Source organism: Furipterus horrens, unplaced genomic scaffold (genome assembly GCF_987537825.1).
Source record: "Furipterus horrens unplaced genomic scaffold, mFurHor1.1.pri manual_scaffold_1, whole genome shotgun sequence".
Lineage (NCBI taxonomy): Eukaryota > Metazoa > Chordata > Mammalia > Chiroptera > Furipteridae > Furipterus > Furipterus horrens.
In genome coordinates, this window is record NW_028327171.1 from 59,408,123 (window position 1) to 59,416,024 (window position 7,902).

The 7,902-nt window shown below is 35.3% G+C and overlaps 1 pseudogene; it reads right to left on the bottom strand.

Moving 5' to 3' along the window:
• Window positions 1-2,636: 2,636 nt before the first annotated feature.
• On the bottom strand, window positions 2,637-3,028 carry LOC150021179 (protein cornichon homolog 4 pseudogene; annotated as a pseudogene).
• Between the last annotated feature and the right edge of the window lie 4,874 nt (window positions 3,029-7,902).

The window sequence follows — 7,902 nt, forward strand, 5'->3', positions numbered from 1 at the left end:
TAATCAGGTGAGCTATTTCAAAGAGGGTCTAACAGCAAAATAAGCCAGGCAATGAAAGAAAAATTCCATATGATATCACCCAATACAGGAGACTAATGAACAACACAAACAAATTAACAAAATTGAACAAGGAACAGAGTAACAATTATCAGGGGGAATGGAATAGGGAGGGAAACAGGAGAAGGGTTTAGCAAAAGAACTTGTATAAATAACCCATGAACATGGACAATGTGGTCGGGATGGACTGTGGGAGAAGGGGTGGGCTGGGTGGGAAGTAGCAGTGAGGGGAAAAGTGGGACAATTGTAATAAAAAACAATAAAATAAAAAAGAAGCAGCAGCAAGACTCTCTCCTGTATGTCTTGAAGAAGCCAACTGCTGTAGTACGGAGAGGGCTATGTGGCAGCAAATGGGCGTTAGTCCACACAACTGCAAATAACTGAATTCTGCTCGCATTCAGTGAACTTGGAAGAGGACTCCAGGATAACATGACTGTATCTTCAGCCAACACTTTGATGTTAAGTCTTGTGAGAGAGATCCTGAGCAAAGGAGCCAGCTAAACCAGATTCAGACTCCAGATCCACAGAAACAGTGAAATAACAAATCACATGTTGTTTTAAACTACTAAGTCTGGGGTACAAACTTATTTGTTACATGACCAATACAGCTAGCCTACCATTCTCCTTGACAGGGTTTATTTGTTCTTACTCCCAGGAAAATGTCTTAGCAGATTGAAGTTTGTGCTTTCAATTCTGTGTTCTAAGGAAATAACTAATTGTTGGAAAATCCCCTTGTAATAGCTTAGTAACTTTTCCCTAACTCTCTAGTCTATACATCAATAAATCTGGGTTGTTTTAACTTTTAGTTGTAAGCTTTTAACTTCTACATTTGTTTAACGTTCCTGTAATACATATGTTTAGTTTTTATAAAGCTTTTTTTCTCAACACACTTCAATTTTCCTCATATACTTGTTGACTTAAAAGGATGCAAGTCTCCATGAGGAAATTTCCATTGATAATAGGATAGAAACATTAGTCCTGGTCTTATGCTTCATACATCTTTGCACACTGTGCATAGGAGAAAATGATTCACTTAGCTTTTTGTCTGTTTACTTGTTACTATTTAATTTACCACCTATAAATTGTTGATTCAAATTCATTTTTGTGTCCAGTCTGACTTGTGAGGTCTGTCCAGAAGATATCCAGCCATGTAATATGAAAAAGAGACATTTATTGAAGAAGATTGAAGATATAAGAAACATTGTACAGAGGACAATGATACCTCAATGCCCTTCAAAGTAGGCCCTTGGGACCTCACACCATTCTCCAATTGCCATCAGCTGCCCTGTTGTATTTTCCTGAATCTCATCAATGGTCTGAAATCACTTTTCTTTCAAAGGTTATTTTAGTTTTGGGAAAAGTCAGAAGTCACAGGGTGCCAAATCTGGGCTGTAGTGGGGCTGAGTCACCTCAGTGATTTGATGTTTCACAAAAAAGTTCTGCACAAGATGTGATGCATGAGTGAGCATGTTGTCGTGATGAAGTTGCCAATCACCATAGCTGCAGCCTTCTGAATCTGTATATTTTCTGTGGAGGAACATCCAAGTTTAAAGCAAAGTTTGATGCAGATTTGTTGCTCTACTCACTCAGTCATTTTGAATGTGACTACACAGTACACATGCTCACTCAATGGTGTCTACTGCCTCCAATGACTAGTACAGTGAAGTTATCATTGTTCACTCATGCACATTCTAGTCCATTCTCCTTGGCTGCCAGGTTATACCAAAGTTGCACAAACCATTCTTGTTATATTAACAATGGCTGGACTTTTTCTGGACAGATCTTGTATGTCTCTTCTCTTTGTCCTTGAAGCCACTGTAAACATTTCCCAGTTTTAACTCTGTAGTTTGTTTTGGAACCAATAGAACCAGGCAGGTACTGACAGCTTCTTGTTACTTTGTTTTCTTTCATTTTGATTTAGTGTGGTAAAAAACATAAAGTTAACCATAACCATTTTTAAGTGTACAGTTCAGTAGTGTCAAATATGTTCACATTGCTGTGCAATCAATATCTAAAACTTTTCATTTCACAAAATTGAAACTCTATACCCATTTAACAGTTCCCCATTTTTCTCTCCAGCCACTTTATGTTTATATAAATTTGAATACTTTAAATGCTTCATATAAGTAAAATCATATGGTATTTGTCTTTTTGTAACTGGCTTATTTTGCTCAGCATAATGTGCTCAAGGTTTATCCATATATTAGTCAGGGTTCTATATTAGGGTTCTCCAGAGAAACAGAACCTATGGAAGATATATCTGTATATGTATATTCATATCTATATCTATATCCATATCTACAAAATTTGAGATTGTGTAGTAGACAGAGTTTCATGATGGTCTTTAAGAGCCCTGCTCTGTCATATGTGTGGCCCGTAGAACACTCTCCCTATTAGTGTGGATGAAAGCTTTTGATTTGTTTGTTTAAAAATACTTTATATGGTAAAAATAGAGCAGAAACAGATTTTGTTAAAAGAAGAAAAAATATACTGCTCTGGTCACAATTCTTAGGATGATTTAAATAGTCTCTGGCTCTCATTTGTGCTCTCAATTGTGCACAGCCCTGCCTTCTTCAGCTTCAGTCATTTATCAAAGCTAAAATCAGACTGTAAGAATAAATGAGGAAACAGAAAGTTGAAACCAAGCTTGCTTATGGCTTCTTTCAAGAGTGACTTCAGCTGCCCTAGATTATGTATTTCTGTTGAATGAAACATTCCCATGTTACCACTTGGCACCATAATGAACCCATGTATATTTCAAGTGGCAACAGATAGCTTGGGAGGGAAGGTGAACCAGTGCAAAGAAACTAGCATTAATCCAGTGAAAATAGTATGGTCTATCAATTCTGAAATTACCCAGCTATTTAATTTCAAGCAAAATGATCTAGCACTAATACAGTCACATTCTAAATCAGACAATATAATTATGAAGTACATGAATGAAGATGAGCATGCAACAACAGTCCAGGAGAGAGGATCACCGTCTCCATCCTCCCTCCCCTCCCCCTCCCCTTTCTCTCTCTCTCTCTCTCTCTCTCTCTCTCTCTCTCTCTCATTGTTTTGCTGTTTTTTGTTTTTTGTTTTTACTTATAAAGATTATGTTTGTGCAGTTTGATCTTCTCTAATTCTTTGATTTGTTTCTAAGTAAATTGTTGAGTCCTTTTCTGCCTTTTTCTTTTTCTTTTTTTTTCTGGAGAGGGAGGTTAGGAGAGGAATATCATTATGCAGACTGCTATAGAAAAAGAAAATGATTGGCTGTGGAATGGCAATGCCAGTGCCTTCATTCATATAATTTTCTGAAGTAGACACCTGAGATTCCCATACTGAGTCTTGGGGCTAGAGAAAAGTAAGGGTTAATTATATGGTAGATCTTCTGTGAGAGAACAGTCTATGTCCCTTCACAAAGAGCCTGTCCTGCTATAGCTGCTCACCTCCCCTCTGTGTAAACACAACTTCTGTGGTCAGTGTCCCATCAGCACATGGTCTGTTTACTGTCAGGTACATAGGTACTCTCATTTGAGTTGAGATAAATTTAAATTCCATACCTGTTGATCCACAACTCGTCTGCACTTAAAAGTGAGAGAGAAGTTAAAAAAGCACCAAGATATTAAAAGGGAAAAACTAATATGACTAAAAGTTAATTTTGGAAACAGAAGTAAATATTAAAGTGATTATAATTAGTATTCCCATGGAGATTTTAAATGATAATATCACATCAGTTGAAACAATTCACCCACATGTAAAATAGATATCGCTGAAATTTTTTCTGGAACTTAAACCTAATTCTCCATGTCTCACTTTTTATCTTTCATTTATTAAGCTGATTTTCTAAACCAGTGTTTTCAAGTTGAAAGTGTGGTCCCTGAATCAGTAACATTAGTATCAACAAAAATTGTTAAAAATGCAATTCTGAAGCCTATATATATATATATATTAGATATAGTAAATTAGAAATTGGGTTTTGGATTACAATAATCTGTTTTATTGAGCCCTGCAGATCATTCTGATGTGTGCTGAAGTTTGAGAGCCACTCTCTGATTGTATATTGGAATCACCTATGAAACTTTAAAAGCTACTGGTTACTAGCTCCTATCCAAGCAATATTGATTTAATAGTTTAGGGTGCAACTTGGGCTTCTGAAGTATTAAAAACTCCCCAGGTGATTCTAATGTGTAACTAAAGACAAGAACCGATGATTTCTATTTATTGGGCTCAAAAACAATTAAATCCCTTTCCAGGTGGGGTTAAAGCAGAGATTTTCAAACAAGTGTGCTCATTGGAATCACTTGAAGAACTTTGCAAATAACTGATGTGGTAGCACCACCAGAGATTGTGATTTAATTGGTCTTAGGTTTGGCCAGGAATTAGAAAACAAATATGAGGTGATTCTAAAATACCAACCAGTTGAGCAATGGTGGTTAAAGGCTAAATACTTATTTCTAGTTCCATAGGTAAATTCCAAGTTCCAGAGAATGAATTCTTAGTTCTAAAAATAAACTCCTAGTTCCAAAGACTAAATTCCTAATTCCAAAGGCTGAATTCCTAGTTCCAAAGATTGAATTCCCAGATCTAACAATACATTTCTATGTCTAGAGTTAAATTATAAGTCCTAAAGATAAATTCTTAGTTCCAAGACTTAATTCCTATATCTAAAGATAAATTTCTAGTTCTAAAGACTGAATTCTTAGATCTAAGGATAAATTCCTTAATCTAAAAATAATTTTAGATCTAAAAGCAATTTTTAGTTTTATTTACTTTAAATAATTTTTATTTGCCAATTACAATAGATATACAATATTTTATTTGCTTCAGGTTTTCAGATTCTTAGCTCTAAAGATAAATTCCTAGTTCTACAGATACACTCATAGTGCCAAAGAATGAATACTTAGACCTAAAAGTAAATTTCTATTGTACTTCTAAAGATAAATTCTTAGATCTAAAGATGAATTTCTAGTACTACAGATGAATTATTAGTTTTAAAGATAAGTTCCTAGTTTCAATGACTGAATTCATAAAGAACGAATTCCTAATTCTAAAAATAAATTCCTAGTCCCCAAAACTGAATTACTATATCTCAGGATAAATTTCTGTTCTAAAGATAAATTCCTAGATATAAAGTTAAATTGCAACTTTTTAAACTTTAAAAATTTTTTCTTAATTTATAGCTGATGTGCAACATTATATATTTCAGGTGTAAAAAATCTTAGTTATAATGATGAATTAATAGTTCTATAATACATTCCTTGTCCTTAAAACTGAATTTCTAGATCAAAAACTAAATTTTCCTTCTAAAGATAAATTTCTAAGTCTAAAGATAAATTCTTAGTCCTAAAGATAAAATCATAGTCCCAAAGACTGAATACCTTGATCCAAAGATAAATACTAGTTCCAAAACTAAACTTCTAAATCTAAATCTAGAATCCTATTTCTAAGTATAAATTCTTAGATCTGAAAAAATATAAAGTTTTAAATGTAAATTCTTAGTTCTAAAGATAAATTCCTAGTTCCAAAGACTGAATTCTTAGATGTACAATAAAATTTTAGTTCTAAAGATACATTCCAGTTACAATAACTGAATTCCTAGATTAAAGATAAATTCCTCATTCTAGGATCCAATATGGCAGAGGAGTAAATGGAAGCTACACTAACCTCCTCCCAGGACCAATCTAGAATTACAACTAAATGGTGGAGAAATCCTCCAGAATAATGATTGGAACACTAACCAGAGAGAAGCCTTATAACCACAGACAGAAGAAACTACTTCACCACAATGTGACTGGCAGGGAATGTAGAGGATACGTGAGAAGGCTGAGCACCGATGTGTGGCAGTTGAAGTGCTGGAGTGATATTTTAGCAGCTAGGGGCTCCCCATGAGAAGTGTGGGGCCTAAATCCCAAGCTGGGCTCTCCAGCCTATAACACCAGAGCTGGAAAGGAACCCAGAAAGCATCCAACTGTGAAAAGCAGCAGGGTTTCTGTCTGCCAGGGAGAGATAGCTGGAGACACAGAGAGCCTCTTAAAGGGGCAACACATAAAATTTTGTTTGTAGCCACTTACTCTGGGCTCCTGAAAAGGAAGGGCAGAGTGGACTAGATATGCTTTGGGAGAACCTGTGGTTGGTGGCTTTGGGGAGAAAACTGAAGGAACAGCCACCAGGATCCCTGTACTGAGTCATTCCCCATACTGCAGGAACCATCTTTCTCATGCAGAGCACTCCTCTCTGATTGGCATCAGCCTGAGGGGAAGCAATACCCCTACCCACAGGAATTACTCTGCACCACCCTATGGTGTTTAAGCCTGACTATTGATCACAGTTTCATTAGATTAACAAATGATCAGTTTAACAACTGATTCATTTAACAACTAAAGGGGAAAACACAAAGAAGCAGCCAAAATGGGAAGACAAAGAAGCAGATACCAAATGAGAGAACAAGTTAATTATGCAGAAGAACTAGGTGAAATGGAGGCAAGCAATTTATTAGATAGAGAGTTTAGAATAATGATTATAAAGATACATGGAAGCATGAAAAAACAAAACAAAACATAGAAACCATAAAAAAGGATCAGTCAGAAATAAATAACACCATAAATGGGAATAAACAGTAGGTATGATGAAGCAGAGGATAGAATCAGAGTTTGGAAGACAAGGTAGAAAAAACACCCAAGCAGAGCAGCAAAAGAGGAAAGAAAAGAATTTTTAAAAATGAGGAGAGCTTAAGAAACATTTTGTACAACATGAAGTGTACTAACTTTGCATCACAGGAATACCAGAAGAAGAGGGTGAACAAGGGATCCAGAAACTATTTGAAGAACAGTGACCAAAAACTTCCCTAATCTGGTGAATAAAAAATCCTCCACAAAATATTAGCAAACCAAACATAGCAATGCATCAAAAAAAATCATACACCATGATCAAGTGAAATCTATTCCAGGAGTGCAAGGTTGGTACAATAATCACAAATCAATAAGTGTGATTCACCACATAAACAAAATGAAGGATAAAAACTGCATGACCATATCAATAGATGCAGAGAAAGCTTTAAATAAAATAGAGCACCAATTTATGATCAAACTCTCAGCAAAGTCAGAATAGAGAGAACATACCTAAACATAATAAAGGCCATTTATGACAAACCCACTGCCAGCATTAAACTCAATGGGCAAAAACTACAAGTGTTCTTCTTAAGATTGGAACAAGATAGTGATGTCCACTTTCACCTCTGTTATCCAACATAGTACTGGAAGTCCTAGCCACAGCAATCAGACAAGAATAAGAAATAAAAGGCATCCAAATTGGAAAGGAAGAAGTAAAACTGTCTTTATTTTCAGAAAATATGATACTGTCCATAAAGAACCCCAAAGATTCCATAAAGAAACTACTAGAGCTGATAAATGAATTCAGCAAAGTAGCGGGATACAAAATTAATATCCAGAAACCAGTTGCATTTTTTTATGCCAATAATGAACTAACAGAAAGGGAAAGTAAGAAAACAATCCCATTCACAACTGCTTCACAAGGAATAAAATACCTAGGAATAAACCTAACCAAGGATTATAAAGACCTGTGCATGGAAAATTATAAGGCACTAAGGAAATTGAAGAAGACACAACTAAGTGGAAGCACATACAGTGTTCATAGATAGGAAGAGTTAATATCATTAAAATGTCCATACTATCCAAAGCAATCTATAGATTCAGTGCAATCCCTATCAAGATTCCAGTGATGTATTTCACAGACTAGAACAAATATTTCAAAAATTTATTTGGAACCACAAAAGGTCCCTCATAGCAACAGAGATCCTGAGAAAGAAGAACAAAGTTGGAGGAATCATGCTACCTAATATCA